The following is a 17350-nucleotide window of genomic DNA, read 5'->3' as shown; positions in this document are numbered from 1 at the left end:
ACTGGCACATGTGCTATTTCAAAATGGCGTAGGCTCCCCCTGTTCAGCGCTCAGCAAGGGCTAGAAACTTGGTTTGTAATTCAGATTGGTCGGATTGTTACCCAACCTCCAATATTGAAACTTATAATAATAAAAGCAATACAATCCTCCAAAATAAAGATTTTCTCAAGGATGAAACCTATAGAGTCGCAATTTTAAAACAAACACCACTTAGTAGACAGACAGAAAACAAACACAAATGAAAAAAAACAATGATTCTAAATCCCCTCTAGATACTGTTGGCCATATCTGCCTGCTACAAGATTATCCTACAACCACCCGACATACACAGAAACTCCCTCCACTGGTCTGAATCACTCACAGATCCTCCAGCAGGGGCAATAACAGTCCCTTATGGTTAAAAAATAAACGAATAAAACCCCACAGCAGTTCTGCAGATATGCCCCAACCAGTACCTGGGCAGTTAATACTGAAAAACACCACACATACACCCAAAAGGTTCTTTTGGTAGATTTTTACCTGATTCCAGCAGCCTAGAGACCACAAATCAATTTGCAGACAGCAAAAACTTTCTCAAATATGAGAGTATCAAAACAAAAAGGTCTTACCTCAATGCTGGCCTTTTTGCTGCTCGAAATAAAATATGGCCCCTTTTAATTCTGCTGAAATTAAGGGAAAAATTGAACCACCTGCATTAGGCTCGCCATCTGTTGTGGTAGAATTAAATGATCTTTTGCCTTAATGGACAATCGTTCCGGAAACCTTGATGTATCGTGTGGTGATGTTGCGCAATCCCCCGGAAATAACGGCACAGCAGTCGTTCTTAGCTGGGGTCCAGTATTCTGCCTCCTTCTACAATGGCCAGTGGTTTATTATAGACCAAGACAAAAGGTGGTCTTACAATATATCCAATCAATGAGCATGTTATGCTATGAATCAATTGGTGGAACCAGCACACAGACACATGTCCATAGAAGAGGGGGGAAGGTAGACTGCCCTAGGCAAACAAAAGACACCAGGACAAAAGGCACTTCCCCCGGTAATATACATATACACAGACACAGTGATCTTAGCATGGCTTCTACTGATCTTGTAAAAGTACATCTTTGTTCAGTGGTCCGTATTCCTCAATCCCAACCGGCGCCACACCCGACATGCTGCAGTCATGCCTGATGAACACAAATCGGATGGGAATCGGAAAGATCGGGCCACTGTGCAAAGGTCGGTCGTAAAGACGCTTATCCCGCATCGGTGGCGGCCATATGGCGAAATATAAGAAATTTCCACGTCAACATCTTTGCCTGACCCTGCACATGCTCAGTGTGGTCTGGGCTGCTTAGGGATCGTCATAAACAAAGCTGCTTGAGTTCTGCATGGCTGGGAAGTAAGGCGGGGGCTCCCCCTGCTGTACATAAGTATGATTGTTTCCCTGCAGAGCAGTTAGGGACCGTCTGACAATTCCTATCCACAGCAGTAAATGAAGGGAGAATTTCACTGCATACAGTCAGGTTTCTTATAAAAACAGTAGACATTTTTTAATTAAAGTATATTGGAGATAGGTTTCTTTTTCATTAAAGAAAGTAAAGATGGGATTTTATTTTTTTGGCTTTACATGCCCTTTAAAGCCACAGTCAAATATTTTATTCTTGCCAGAACATCTCAAAAGAGAAGAAGCAAAAGGGAGCTATTCTCTACAGGAGATAAGGAATGGGTGTGGTTCCTGGCTTGGATCGGGTGGGGAAATAAATTAAAGATAACTTAAATGAGTATTCATGCATTCTGGATGACATTATTAATGATACTACAAGCTCGATACATATCATGAATGATGAATTGGCACAGGCCAGAAAAGTAACATTACAGAATAGTATGTCCTTAGATTACTTATTAGCAACACAGGGTAGAGTTTATGCCATCTTATGAAGTAAGTGTTGTACTTGGATAATAGAAAAGAAGAAAAGAAATAGAAAAAAGCACACCTAGCCAAAGTGAGGCAACTGCAGCAAAAAGATAGAGATATTTCTGCTGAGTGGGAGAATCATTTTTCGTGGCTATGGAGTGCAGGGACATGGTTGTCAAATCTTTTTAAAACATTAAGGTGCCAATTGTGTATGTGATTATACTCATTATAGTGTGTATTTTTATAACTAAAATGATATTGTTACCGGACTGCTACTAAAACAGATGTGAGCATGTCTGAAGGAGAAAATATAACACCCGCCAATAGACAACCTCAAACACAATTGTTTGAAGTGGATAAGAGAATTAGTTGTGATCTTAGAATTAAAGGGTTGTTTTATAGGGTGGACAGGGTGAGGACATTTGTGAACACCTTATACAACGTGAAACCCTTTGTTAATGAGCTTTAAAAACTATATGTATGTGTTAAGTTAGATTATTGCAGGTATACTAGTGCATAATATCCCATCATAAAGGCTGTAATAAAAACAACCTCCTCTTCCATTGAGGAGAATACTGACAATACAGAGGCGTGAGAAGTATGGAATGGAGGATGTTTCCGCAAGCAGAGTGTCCTCCTGTGCCATGGAAAGCCAATAGGGTTGCTGTGGTACAAAGTACCTAACCTGGGGTCTCACTCTTATGTGGATAGGAAGGTAAAAATGTAGATGTGGCCCTAATCAGGGCCAAGAGGAGAGAATTTGAGACTTAGTTATGCCATATTCATTTTTCATGTGTATAAGAATGAGGATAATTAAATATAAGTATATAGTTTGAATTATATTTAACAGAATAATGACAGCCTAGTTGTTTACATCATAAGGATTGTACACTTAGGTTTTGGAGAAGAGCTGTTTGGCTTGTAATGTACTTGCTGAGATATTATCATTATCGTCATCACATATGTCTCAAGTCCCTCAAAATGTTCCAGACAAGATTATCATCTGAGACCAGATGGCCTAGAGCATTCATCACTGAACATGGACTAAAAGAAACAAGGACTTCTAACTTCTGATTGGTCAGAACTGAAGCCTTTGGAGACCTCCTTACAGGGGTATAAAAGGACCAACACTGGACTGTTTTTGGAATGCTTATGTACAACTTTGTCATACGTGAGTGTCATTCCCCGCTCTGATAAACCTTATCTGATTTCTTTATCTCACAAGTCTAGGTGGCATTATTTTGTGCAGAAGATTTCCTCGGTTAATAAAGAGACTGGTTGCCTAAAATTTTATGGAGATTTCTCACTTGTATAAATCAAAATCTCCAAGCAGTACACTACTAAATTTCCAAAACACAGCTCCAAAATTGGCATACCATGGGCGTCCGCAGAAAATTTTCCAGAGGGGGGCAAGGAATAAAACATATTACTTGTACCCATATTTTGGTTTCCACACAAACCTAACAGCTTTTCTATAAATATATAAAGTAGTAGTAAGTGTTGAACATGTATAGCATTGCTATTCTATTAGTGACACAAACTACTTGTTTGTCAGGACTGAACTTAGTATTTCCTACTTTTCTTAGCACAATTACTAGCCAACGGCTTGTAAAATGTTATTCCCTCTAGAGTTCTAGTTACAGCTGGATATATAGTGATGCCTCCATTTTACATACCTGAATTTTAAGGTTTTCCATATGTTATACCATTTTTTGTGGTCCCACCAATATTAAGAATACATAATACATTTCCCTGATTTTACACCATTTATTCTGGTCCCCTGAAAAAAGTAAAATGGGGGTTCTACTTACATAAATTAGCATAACAACAGCAGGAAGAGGTTGTGTATAACAAAATGTCATAGTAGTATATAATCTATGTTGATGCATTCTATTTCAGTCTAGGGGAAAGCTGCTTTGTTCCCTTAGTGGCAGAAGGGTTAAAAGATAAGAGTCATCCAGAAATAAACAATGAGGGGGATACAAGACAGGAGCAGGAGAGGGGGTGAGGTGAAAACATATATATTATAATATTATAGATATTTCTATCTATATAAATATAAAGTGCATTAAGCAGAGGATTATTAGAGACAGAGAGGTGAGTGTGGGGTAACTCAGCAGAATGAGAAGGGAAAGGGTAAAAAAGGAGAGTGAATAGAGTGAGGACATGGATAGGTGGGGGATACAATGGAGCAGCAGGACAAGGAACTGTAGGGGTTAATGTTGAAAATACAAATGGTTTTAGGCAAAACCCACAGACAAGTTATACACAGCTATACACAGGCTCATTATATTCTCTAGAACTCACACACACAGAGGGGCACATTTACCTAGGATCGCATATCGAGGGTTAATTAACCCTCGATATTCGACTGTCGAATTGAAATCCTTCGACTTCGAATATTGAAGTAAAAGGATTTAGGGCAATTCGTTCGATCGAACGATTAAATCCTTCGAAACGAACGATTCGAAGCATTTTAATCCATCGATTGAATGAAATTCCTTTGATCAAGAAAACCTTGTAAAGAATATGGGGGACCTTCCCCATAGACTAACATTGGCCTCGGTAAGTTTGGCCTCGGTAAGTTTTAGGTGGCGAACTAGGGGGTCGAAGAGACAGTACTCCAACTATCGAATAGTTTTAGTTCGAATTGTTCAATCTGAAGTCCAAGGTCGTAGTCGAAGGTCGAAGTAGCCCATTTAATGGTCGAAGTTTTTTTCCTCTATTTTCCTCTATTCCTTCACTCAAGCTTAGTGAATGGGCCCCAGTCTGTCAGACCTTCTTACACACAGTTGCCCTCACACATATTAACACTTCATTTTACACACATCCACACACACACTGGCATTGACACTCTAAGTTTAACACAACAGATTCACACTCATCTGCCCTGAGAAAGAAGCTGCTTCATCAGGAGGAGATTCTCTAATTGTCTCACAGAGGGAAGGGGTGGAGCTAAGTACAGACTGCAGCTCTGAGTAGTGATGGGCAAATTTGCTCCGTTTCGCTTCGCCCAAAAATTAGCGAAATTCGCGAAACAGCAAAAAATTAACGGAATGGCGCCGGCGTCTCTTTTTTGGCGCTGGCGTCTCGTTTTTGACGCTGAATTTTCGCGGGCGTTTCGCAAATTTATTCGCTGGCGGCGAATCGCGCAAATTCGCCGCAAATTCGCCGCGAATTCGCACCTGCCGAATAAATTCGCCCATCACTAGCTCTGAGCAGTGGAATAGGCATTGGGATGGTCCATTATTGAAGGGGTGTTGACCATAATATTTAAGCCTTTTATAAGCTCATTGCAGGTTCTTTATAGTAATTTTAAGAAATGTGTTCATATAAAAAATAACAAAACAATATATGTATACATATAGCAAGAGAATATGCTTTATTATGAAGTACAAGTCCAGGGGGGACCTTGCCCCTATATGTGGATGCTCATGAGGCATTCTTCTGATTTCAAGGCCAAACATTCCACTAACAGTAGGTTTACCCTAGAAAACAACACATTATTAGAAAGAGCAGATTCTGGCAAATCAAAAATGGGTAAATATATCTATGTACTCCAAAGTAATAAGTTGATAAAATGTTATAATTTTTTATAGAAATTGGTGGATTTTTGGAAAAATGTCCTCAAAGCTTCCAATCTACAGCATCATATCTTCCATACATTATTAGGTACCAGTATAAAACACCCTAAATATGATTGCCAGGTGTCCTCTGAACAGTTTTATATATAATATGTATAGGCTTACCTAAGTATATGGTATATAGGGGCCCCAAAATGTAGACACCCCTTTTGAGCTTTGAGTTCTGTAGTTCCAAAATCACTGCAAAATCAACACATTTACATTTTTGGGGTGCAAAGTTTGAAAGAAGTATGTTTACCTTAGAAAACCATATAGTTTCAGAAAGTACACATTGCATGTCTTTGTACTCCAAAGCAACGAGCAGAAAACCTTTCCTAAATTTGGCAATTTTGGGGACATTTCCTAAAATCACCTCAAATTTCCACCCTGCAGCATTGTATTTCCCACATATTATTAGTTATCAAGATGAATGACCTCAAATATGAAAGCCTGGGGTCCTCTGAACAGTTTAATGGATAATATGTATAGCTCACCTAAGCATGTGGCATATAGGTGCCCCAAAATGAAGACATGGTCGGTCATTTCAGTTACTGCAAAATCAATACTTTTACATCATTTTTTTGAGGGGCAAAGTAGAAAAAGTATGTTCACACCAGAAAACCATATATTAAAGTACACAATCCCCTGAATCCAATTGGGTATGCATGTCTTTCTACTACACAGTACCTGGCAGCAAACCTTTCCTAAATGTAGCAAATTTGGTGATATTTATAAAAATCACCCCAAATCTTCCACCTTACATAGTTACATAGTTACATAGTTAAATTGGGTTGAAAAAAGACAAAGTCCATCAAGTTCAACCCCTCCAAATGAAAACCCAGCCCCATACACACACCCCTCCCTACTTTTAATTAAATTCTATATACCCATACCTATACTAACTATAGAGTTTAGTATCACAATAGCCTTGGATATTATGTCTGTCCAAAAAATCATCCAAGCCATTCTTAAAGGCATTAACTGAATCAGCCATCACAACATCACCCGGCAGTGCATTCCACAACCTCACTGTCCTGACTGTGAAGAACCCTCTACGTTGCTTCAAATGAAAGTTCTTTTCTTCTAGTCTAAAGGGGAGGCCTCTGGTATGGTGATCCACTTTATGGGTAAAAAGGTCCCCTGCTATTTGTCTATAATGTCCTCTAATGTACTTGTAAAGTCTAATCATGTCCCCTCACAAGCGCCTTTTTTCCCCCAGAGAAAACAACCCCAACCTTGTCAGTCTCCCCTCATAATTTAACTCTTCCCTCCCTCTAACCAGTTTAGTTGCACTTAGTCTCTGCACTCTCTCCAGCTCATTTATATCCCTCTTAAGGACTGGAGTCCAAAACTGCCCCCATACTCCAGATGAGGCCTCACCAGGGACCTATAAAGAGACACAATTATGTTTCATCCCTTGAGTTAATGCCCTTTTTTATGCAAGAACTTTATTTGCTTTAGTAGCCACAGAATGACACTGCCCAGAATTAGACAACTTGTTATCTACAAAGACCTCAAGATCCTTCTCATTTAAGGAAACTCCCAACACATTTAGTGTAGAACTTGCATTTATATTATTTTTGCCAAAGTGCATAACCTGCATTTATCAACATTGGACCTCATTTTCCAGTTTGCTGCCCAGTTTTCCAGTTTAGACAAATCACTGTGCAAAGTGGCAGCATCCTGCATGGAACCTATAGTTCTGCACAATTTAGTCTCATCTGCAAAAATAGAAAGAGTACTTTCAATGGCCACCTCCAGGTCATTAATAAACAAGTTGAAAAGCAAGGGACCTAGTACAGAGCCCTGCGATACTCCACTAACAACACTGGTCCAATTAGAAAATGTTCCATTTACCACCACTCTTTAAAGCGCCGTTTCTGTATGCATTGCCGCCTGAGGCGGCTCCAGTAATGCCGCCCCCCCCAGCCCGATTCGATTTCCGGGGGGGAGGCAGCAACGCTAGTGCGGAGAGCGCAATTGCGCTCTCTCGCCCTAGTAAAGCCGAATTTCCGGTTCAAAAACCGGAAATTCGGCTCTTAAAGGCAGCAGGAGCGGCTTTTTGCCGCCCCTGGAAACCTAGCTGGCGATGCCGCCTGAGGCGAGCGCCTCAGCTCGCCTCATTGGCGGATCGCCCCTGACTCTTTGTAGTCTATCTTTTAGCCAGTTCTCTATCCAGGTACAAATACTATGTTCCAGGCCAATATTCCTTAATTTAACCAGTAACCTTTTGTGTGGCACTGTATCAAATGCTTTAGCAAAATCTAAGTAAATCACATCCACTGCCATCCCAGAATCGAGGTCTCTACTTAAATTCTCATAAAAAGAAATTAAGTTAGTCTGGCAAGATCTATTACGCATAAAACCATGCTGGCACAAACTCATAGTATTATGATTTGCTATGAAGTCCAGTATCTTATCCTTTATTAACCCTTCGAAAAGCTTTCCTACCACTGACGTCAGACTAACTGGTCTATAGTTTTAAAGCTGATAACGGGATCCTTTTTTGAATAGAGGCACCACATTAGCAATTCGCCAGTCTCTCGGCACTATGCCAGATCTCAATGAATCCTGAAAAATTAAGTAAAGAGGTTTAGCAATCACAGAGCTAAGCTCGCTAATTACCCTGGGATGAATACCATCTGGCCCTGGACCTTTGTTAATCTTAACATGTTCTAGTCTCTTTTGAATTTCTTCATGTGTGAACCATGCATCATTAGTTGCATTAGTAGAAACTGCCGCATCTTACCTCCCACATACTATTAGGTACCAAGATAAATCACCCCAAATATGAGAGTCTGGGGTCCTCTAAACAGTTTGATAAATACATAGCATGTAAAGACTTCAAAATCTACCTTGTGCATACTTATATGAAGGTTTACATTTATACTAATTTATAAACAATTTATGTGGGATAAAAGGTAGAAGAAATAATGGTGATTCCTGAAAACCATATATCTTTGTAAAGTACAGATTCTGACAAATCCAAAATGGGTAAATATGTCTTTCTACTCCAAACTACCAAACTGCAAAGCTTTTCTAAACATACAGGTTTTACGACATTTCTGAAAATTGCCTAAAAAATGTTTGCCACAGTTGTCTCATACAATGTTTTACATGCAAAGAAAAATCCCCCTAAATATGGACGTCAGAGGTCTACTGAATAGTTTGATGCCCAATGTTTTACATGCAAAGAAAAATCACCCTATATATGGACATCAAGAGGTCTACTGAATAGTTTGATGCTCAATATGCATAGATTTACCACTATGTGGTATGTGGACTTCCACTAAAAAATGTGGACTTCTACTACTTGATACCAATATAGATAAAGACAACACAGAAATAAATGATGTTGCTGTATCCCTCAGAGGGGAGGGGAGATAACAGAAAGTTTATTTCTGTGAAGCTTTTGTATGGGCAGAGGAGGGCCCTAAAAGAAGTTGCTGGACTTTGGGGGAACTTCAATCCCAGACTCATTTTTTACATTTGGACTTATAGATAAAGACAAATTGGTTGCAGGGGGTTGTTAAAAAATGAATGAGGGGTGTTTACACTATCATGAGAATTATTGTAGCAGCACTACCAATATATATATATATTTGTCATTTTTATTGCTTGCTTCAAAGGTATCTTCTTCCCTCTCTGACTCTCCCTCCCCCTCCCGGCTCTCAGTTCCTCTCCCTTACCAGCTCTCTCCCTCCCTGGCTCTTGCTCCCCTTCCTTCACAGGCTCTTTTACTCACCAGCTTGCTCATTCTACTCGTTATAGCACAGAGGGGGGTGGTAAGAAAGAGAATCTGTGGAATATTGGATTAGATACATTTTTTTTCAAGGGAAGGGTGTACATGTAAAGCAGGGTGGGGAGAAGAGCAGCACTGAGAAGGACCCTAACGTGACGAGGCATCAAGATGACATCAGCAAATAGCCCCGCCCATCAGGGATGGAACTAGGGGTAGACAGAGTAGGCAAGTGCCTAGGGTGCAAAGCTTGAGGGGCGCCAGGTACGTACCTTTCACTGCTACCTACCCAATGTCCGGCTGAGTGAGTGCCGCTCTTCTCCACTCCATGTGCCTGTTTGTGCGCATGCGCGTACATGAGGGGAGAGCGTACCTGGAGAGGTGGACGCAGCCGGTTAGTACGCATGTGCGCGCCTCCTATGCGTGCGGTCAGTGCACATGTGTGGCGGAGGGGCGTCACGGCTGGCTGGGTTGCCTAGGGCCCCGGCCTGCATGCCCTGTCCTTCTCTGTAAATGTGTATCACTGGGGAAAAGCAAGAGACAGTCGGCGGCTACACACAGTCTGTATCAATCACAGCATAGGAAGTCTTGAGAGAGGGAGGGGCAACATCAGATTTCAAGCAATTAACCCTAAAGGTATATAATAAAACATGTTCCCTTCAATTATATGGTGTGAGGAATAGATTCCTGAGCAGTAAAAAATGTGATGTCACAATACCACTAGTAATGTCCCGCCTTCAACTATACTAAATACAAAGCATTCTTCCAACTACTGTGTGCCCTCTTTCTAACTAAGGCTGATCTCCATGTTTGCTCAAACCTGTGGATACAATTAGGGGTCTGGTCTAAAATATAGACAAAGGAGAACCTGGTATGTACTATAAGATATAGATAGATGTCATAGTATTCTTAATATAAACAGATAAATCAGAAAGACAGCTTATTTTATGCACAAAAATACAACTGATTTGGAAAGGCCCACATCTTCCAAACACGCCAATACCAAATATATATATAATTTTATGGATATTTTTACTCATATAGAGCAAATATTCCCAGCATTATACTCCCACATTTCCAAAGCACAGCTCAACATATCAGAATACCTTAGATTTCAAGCCAAAAATGCCAGAAATGTTAGGTTTACCCCAGGAAATAATGCTTTTTTTGGGAAGTACATATTATGAAATGACCAAATTGCAAAGCTTTCCTAAGTATTGTGCTTGTTATGACTTTTCTAAAAATCATCCTAAAAATATTGCAGTTTGCTGCATTTCTTACATACAATGACAAAATACCATGATAAAAAAAATATGAATTCCAGGGGTTTATCTGAAGCATTTGATGTCAATTATTTCTACATATACCAAAGTATGTTGTCTGTAAGGACCCCAGTATGAAAATGTTATTTGTCATAAAACCCCGTAACAGTACAAACCCTAGAAAACATTTAGGAAAATCACATAAATCAAATACAATTGTGCAGTTTAATGAAATAATATAACTGTCCCAACAGCATGATTAGTGGGCAGAATACTTGATCCAATAAACAGGTTTTAAGGAAACAATGATAAGATGAAGAAATAAAAAGAAAAAAGTGCAAGTTTATATTGTGGATACACGTGTGCACACTTCTAAATGAGTGATTGTGTTTATGGGGCAGATTTACATGGGTTGAATATTGAGGGGTAATTAACCCTCGATATTCGACTGCCGAAATGGAAATCCTTCAACTTCGAATATCGAAGAATTTAACGCAAATAGTTCGGTCGAACGATTAAATCCTTTGAATCGTTCAATTTGAAGGATTTTAATCCATTGATCGAACGATTTTTCTTCGACCTTCTTGTAACAAAGTCTATGGGGACCTTCCCCATAGGCTAACATGGCACCCGGTAGGTTTTAGGTGGCAAAGTAGGGGGTCGAAGATAAGACAATATTTCAGCCCAGATATTGGTAAGCCCCCATGGGTCTTTAACTTTAGTCAAGGAATCAAATACTAGTACAGTCAGCACCTTGTTGACATAAACTTTCCTACAGTTGCTGCTGGGGCAGAACATCGGCTGATCTGTTCTTTTACTTCTTTATTTGATCTGATTGGTTAGTGGCAGGTCAGGAGATTGTACCACATGATTGTTCATCCCACATTGATGTTATATCTGCAACTCTATGGCCAGCTTTAGTCTCTTTATTGGAGTTTGGGGAGGTTTAGCTTAGGGTTGCCACCTGTCTGGTTTTGACCCAGACAGTCCGGTTTTTTGAAGGGCTGCCCATGTCAAAACTAATTCGGAAAACCGGGCAGGATTTGCCATGACTGACACAGTAATTGGTCAATCACCAATCACCACATCATTGCCCAGCCCCTGACATCACAACCTGTGCCCTGCAGCATCACAGCCCTGCCCCGTTGCATTACAAGGAAGGACTCACTGGCACTTGAAGGCTGGTGGAAGCAGGGACAAGCTCTTGCATTTTATCAGCAGAAAGGTGCAAAGTTTTGGGTCTAAACCCCCTTTGTCAAGTGTAGGGACCTTAAGGGTTAATTTCCCCTTTAGTCAGAGCCTTGTGGTTTATTCAGGGTTTCCTAAGGGGTAGAGCCCTTGTGATTGGTGCAGCATGGCTGATCCCAAAGGTGGCCACAAGGTGTTGCTGTGCAACAATATAAAAGGAGATGCCATGTGCTCAGTCAGCCATTACAGGATTACAGTTTTGCTGCAGAACCTTGTTTCACTGTGGAGGCATTGAAGCCTATCTGGCAAAATGTAGGCAAAAGGGAGTTCAATAGGCCTGCCAAGGCTAGGCAAGATCCTCCAGTGCCTGAAAGCTCAACCAAGTTGGGTTTGGAGTTTGGATTTCTGGATTTGTATGTTCACACTATGGAGAGTATCATAGGTATCAGAACCGGGGGGCTAGGGGGGCTGTAGCCCCCCATAGAATTTCAGCCCTTGGTTTTGTAAGATGCAGGCAAATTAAAAAAACATTTTGGTCAATTTCGCTTTTTGACCCCGTTGCCCAGGGCGGCCTTAGGCCGACTAGGCGCAATGGGGGCTCTGCACCTTGACTGGAACATGGTCCGGGCCATCTGAGCTGATGCAGAACGTGCCTGCGCAGGCTATGCTACGCACACAAGGAATAGTTGACAAATGATGATGGCCCGCGACGCTACATCACCGACGTGGGACCATTAGCAGGTCACTGACCATGAAATAAGCACTGGGCTGGGGAGAACACATCAAGCCTGGGCAGTGAGGAAACGGTTAGACAGCTGAGTAGAGGGAGGCAGACAGGTGTGAGCAGCGCAAAGCAAAGCCGATGTTGCAGTTTGAGTCACTTTCTCCTCCCGTCCCCTGTAGGAACCAGTGGCACTGCCTGAGGAAGGGAGGGAGTTGAGGTGCAGAAGTTTGTTGTGTGCCGACTGGAAGAAGCATGTCAGTTTATAACTGTGCTTCTATACATTTTGCACTACATCTCCTGGAACCCCCAGCCCAGTGAGCTGCTCTCCAAGTGCAGAATAGTGTGTCCGTTTGTATAAAAATAGATTGAAAAAATTACTACTGCACAGGGTGAGCTGCAGTTCAGTGGGGGAAACGGAAATCGCTCCATCACTTCTCTTTTCAGCTGCTCTGTGTGCTGTGCGTGTAACTGTATTATGGCTGAGCCGCTGTGCTGTCACTGGAGGTTTGGGCGGCTGTTCTGAGACTGTTTGGGGGCTGAGTGTGATGTGACTCTGGGATGGGTTTGCTGTGTAGAGTGAGTTGGGCTGATGTGGCTTTTTGGACAGTGACAGGGGTGTTAGTTTAAGTCAAGTGTAGGTTTACTGTTTAAGTCAAGTGTAGGTTTACTGTTTGGTGGAGTAGTACCGGCCTGCTGCGCTATCATTTATGTTTCTGGGCAGGTAGTAGAAGACTCGCCACTGCTTTAAAATTCAAGTTCTGGAAGCAGATATGAGCAGGGGGCAGGGACTAAGGAGAATGTTACAGGTCCATATTAGCTGTTAGGCACCCTGGCCGCTTAAAAAAAGTGTCAAATTAAATTTATGGTGGGTTGAGATCAGATCACAATCCAATAGCAGAAATCACTAATGTAAAGAAAGCCCCACGTCCATGCTGAGTTTAGATGCTTCTCAGCACCAGGCTGTGTCAGGAGATAGGCAGACGGCAGTGCACTAAATCAACTAGGAAGAGTTGCAACTATTGGGTTACACAGTGACTTACCTGCTCACGCACAGGGCTTTGTTGGTGAGGACATGCTGAAAAGTTGCTTCTGGTTGGCATCTGCAGATTCCTCCTCACCCCCCCTCCAATGTTAAAGCATCGGCATCCCTCTGCCATTCTGTTATGAATTCTGGGGGTATTTATACATGAAATTGCCTCTGTGCCATTATGGTATGAAATCTGGAGGTATTAATACATGGAATTAACATTGTACCATTCTGCTATTAATTCTGTGGGTATTTATACATGGAGTTTCTACTGTGCCATCCTACTTTCTGTGTGGGGGGTATACAGAAAATACAGGGTTAAAGAGCTTAGTACAAAGTTAATCCACAAAATGGTCCAATTGCATTTTGGAGTCAGGAAAAAAAATGTGTAATTATTATGCTGATGCAATGGAATCGAAGCATTTGTACAGCTGTCCCATTATAATATAACATTGCTGTCTAACTAGCAGAAAAGAGATCCATGTAGTTAGAGAAATTAGAATTTTTCACATTACTAATGGAGTCACTGCATGGCTTTCTATACAACAGGTCACACAATGCTCCAGACCTACAGTTCCTCATATCTTGTATTTTAGCAGAGCAATAGAATGAGGCAGCGCATGGGGAGCTGCTAGAACTTATAATAAGCTTGGAGTGTCTGTACTCACTGATTATTATTCTTACTATATAATTCATTCTTGTACTTATCCCCACTTGATTTTATTGTATATTGTGCTTGGCCTGCCAGTATTCTCTTTATCTTACTGCTTGTGGTGCCATTGTCCATTGCTCTCTATGTATGTATTTAGTGTGCCAGTGCCCTCTGATTCTCACTATATAATGTTCTTTATTGTGCTTGTAGTGCCTTCTATTTATTATGTTCTTGGGAGATCAGTACCTACTGCTTCTTTGTATGTCTTTTGAGTATCTCACAGTCTCTGCATATAATAGACTTTAGGTTATAGAATTCTTTTCCCCATAATGTGCATGTAGTGCAGCTCAGTTAAAATTGTACATGTGGTGTTAATGCCCCTTCCTGCAGTGCCAGACTTTAAGTACATTTTACACACACTGCTATGGTTTGATTTTCCTGAAAATTCAGTGAAAGCACATGGGAAACTGGGTGGAGTCCAAATGTAGTGGCCAAAAGGGGGCGTGGTCAAAATGTTGCTGGGGCGCGCTACGCTGCCTTTCCCCATGGTCCTAGCCCCCCCTGCCAAAATCATCTTCTGCTGCCTATGTATGACCGCATGTTTCCATGTTGTGCACACCCAAAGCTGGCCTGGCACATCACTGCTGCTCAGTGCCCCTGCTCCATTCTCTATGTGCCCCTGCTCCATTCTCTATGTGCCCCTGCTCCATTCTCTATGTGCCCCTGCTCCATTCTCTATGTGCCCCTGCTCCATTCTCTATGTGCCCCTGCTCCATTCTCTATGTGCCCCTGCTCCATTCTCTATGTGCCCCTGCTCCATTCTCTATGTGCCCCTGCTCCATTCCCTATGTGCCCCTGCTCCATTCTCTATGTGCCCCTGCTCCATTCTCTATGTGCCCCTGCTCCATTCTCTATGTGCCCCTGCTCCATTCTCTATGTGCCCCTGCTCCATTCCCTATGTCCCCTGCTCCATTCTCTATGTGCCCCTGCTCCATTGATTTGAATCTGTCACACACAGGCTGAGATAAGCCCAAATACACTGGCTGAAAATGGCCACTGACAACAGCCTGGGTGTCCATAGTCTAAGAGCCAGTGACCAGGATTAGGGATCTGTTGCTGCAATACATGGGGGGGGGTACAATACATTTATTTATATAATAGAAATAGCAGAAAATCAGTAAAGTAAATATAGAAAGTAACTGATAGAAGCGATTATTTATGCTGCTCTGCTTGGGTACAGTGAGACCGTTAAACTGAGACACCACCCTGATGTATATAGTTTCGGTTTCATTTTAGTGAGTGTCGGAGAGCAGTTCTAATGTTATAGATAAAAGTGGCACAGAATTCTACAATATGTTCCATCAGATATTCCCCAGCCCCCTTTGCCCCCTTTGCCCCCAGTAGAATCAGGCTCAGTATCATGAGAGGGGCAAGTAGTGGGGGTGTTACACAGAGAATTAATGACATTACTCACCGTTAGTAAGAAGCAGCCAGAGAAATGATCCTGAGCATCAGATTTGATCTTCCAACTCTCTCCCACACACACAGATGTGATTGCAGGTTATTAGTAACACAGACACCCCTTAGCTCTGCTGCAGTGAATACAAAGGAAGTCCTATAAGGACTGTGCGATCAATATATAGTAGTGACTAGTTCCTAAGCCTAGAAAGGAGCTAATGCCTCTAGTGGAGAAGAAATAGATGATTCACATGGCAGTGAGCTAGTTAATAACCCTAGAAAGGACCCAATGCCTCTAGTGGAGAAGAAATAGATGATTCACATGGCACTGAGCTAGTTAATAACCCTAGAAAGGAGCTAATGCCTCTAGTGGAGAAGAAATAGATGATTCACATGGCACTGAGCTAGTTAATAACAATAGAAAGGAGCTAATGCCTCTAGTGGAGATTTAGCAGAATAGGAATTAGTCCAGTCTTTACTGACAGAGCTAAATACCATCCAGTACAAGGTCCCAAATAAGGATAGAATTGAGTCTGTTCTAATAGATCTGACTATTTCCCATACGTGTAAAGGCCCTCACATTATATTAACCTTTTGGTATGTTAAATAGATAGAAGCTAATTTGCAACTCATTAAATGACATTTTTCTGCCATTTTGGAGATAGTACTTAGTTATTCATATATAAGACGTGTAAGTCCATTTACTGTTACTTTATATGAGGCCCAGTACAGGGATAGAATCCAGTCCGTTCATATAAGAGCAAACTAATTCCTGTCTAACATAGGTGGATTTTAATTAAGACTTGGGAAGGCTAAACCTTTGTCCATTGTAAATGTAATGTACCCTGTCTTGTCTGAGATATTGTGCTGGAGAAGGTTCTGACTGAAAATCCAAAGTGATTAATGTAACACTGGCACTGGCAAAGTTCTGTGGGTGTGATAGAGAAGTGATGAGTAAGACAGTAACAATCAAGCCTGATATACTCCACCTTGCTGTCTCAGGAGTTGTTCTTGGTTCCTTGGCTCAGAATCTATTGCTCTTCCCTGGCTTGTTTCCAAGTACAATTGCCTGGCCAGCAGGGGGCGGGGCTACACAGGGCTAAATCTACAGAGCAGGGAAACTGAGGCTCCGAGCAGCAGAAGTACTGTATGTGTGTGTGTGTGTTTATATGTGTTTATATGTGTGTGTGTGTGTCTATGTGTATATGTGTATATGTGTGTGTATATGTATGTGTATGTGTGTCTATGTGTGTGTATATATGTGTGTGTTTATATGTATGTGTGTGTGTGTGTCTATATGTGTATATATATATATATGTGTGTGTGTATATATGTGTGTATATGTATATGTGTGTGTGTATGTGTGTGTGTATGTGTGTCTATGTGTATGTGTGTGTGTGTATAGGTGCGTGTGTGTATATGTATATATATGTGTGTATATGTATCCAAGAAGAAATATTGCCGTTACCTTCAAACCAGTAGCAAAACACTAATAAGTTGGAATCCATGAGTTGCACCGTGTTTTTATTTCAGTGTTACCCAAGAAAGTAAAGTTGACATCGACCAAAATACAAGATGAACTGCTCAAACGTCAGTGTTTATTGTTTAATACTGTCAGTGTGACAGAGACTCTCACAAGACTCAATACATGTTGTGTTAAACAATAAACACTGACGTTTGAGCAGTTCATCTTGTATTTTGGTCGATCCTTGTCAACTTTACTTTCATGGGTAATGTGTATAAATGTATTGCAGGAGTCTTGTGTGACTTAGAGTTT

General features: G+C 41.3%; 1 protein-coding gene and 1 long non-coding RNA gene across 2 annotated transcripts in view; one reads left to right on the top strand and one right to left on the bottom strand.

Annotated features, from left to right (window-relative positions):
- LOC108719639 (tyrosinase) overlaps positions 1-17350 on the top strand; it is a 46930-nt gene that overhangs the window by 17908 nt on the left and 11672 nt on the right. The window lies entirely within an intron of this gene.
- LOC121395211 lies at positions 8174-16013 on the bottom strand. The gene is made up of 3 exons (XR_005962337.1): positions 15590-16013; positions 13477-13656; positions 8174-9785 (listed from the first exon to the last, which is right to left on the bottom strand). It is a non-coding gene; the product is annotated as an uncharacterized LOC121395211 (long non-coding RNA).

Source organism: Xenopus laevis, chromosome 6S, assembly GCF_017654675.1.
Source record: "Xenopus laevis strain J_2021 chromosome 6S, Xenopus_laevis_v10.1, whole genome shotgun sequence".
Lineage (NCBI taxonomy): Eukaryota > Metazoa > Chordata > Amphibia > Anura > Pipidae > Xenopus > Xenopus laevis.
Note: the sequence above shows the minus strand (reverse complement) of the source record. Positions and strands in the feature narration are given on the sequence as shown.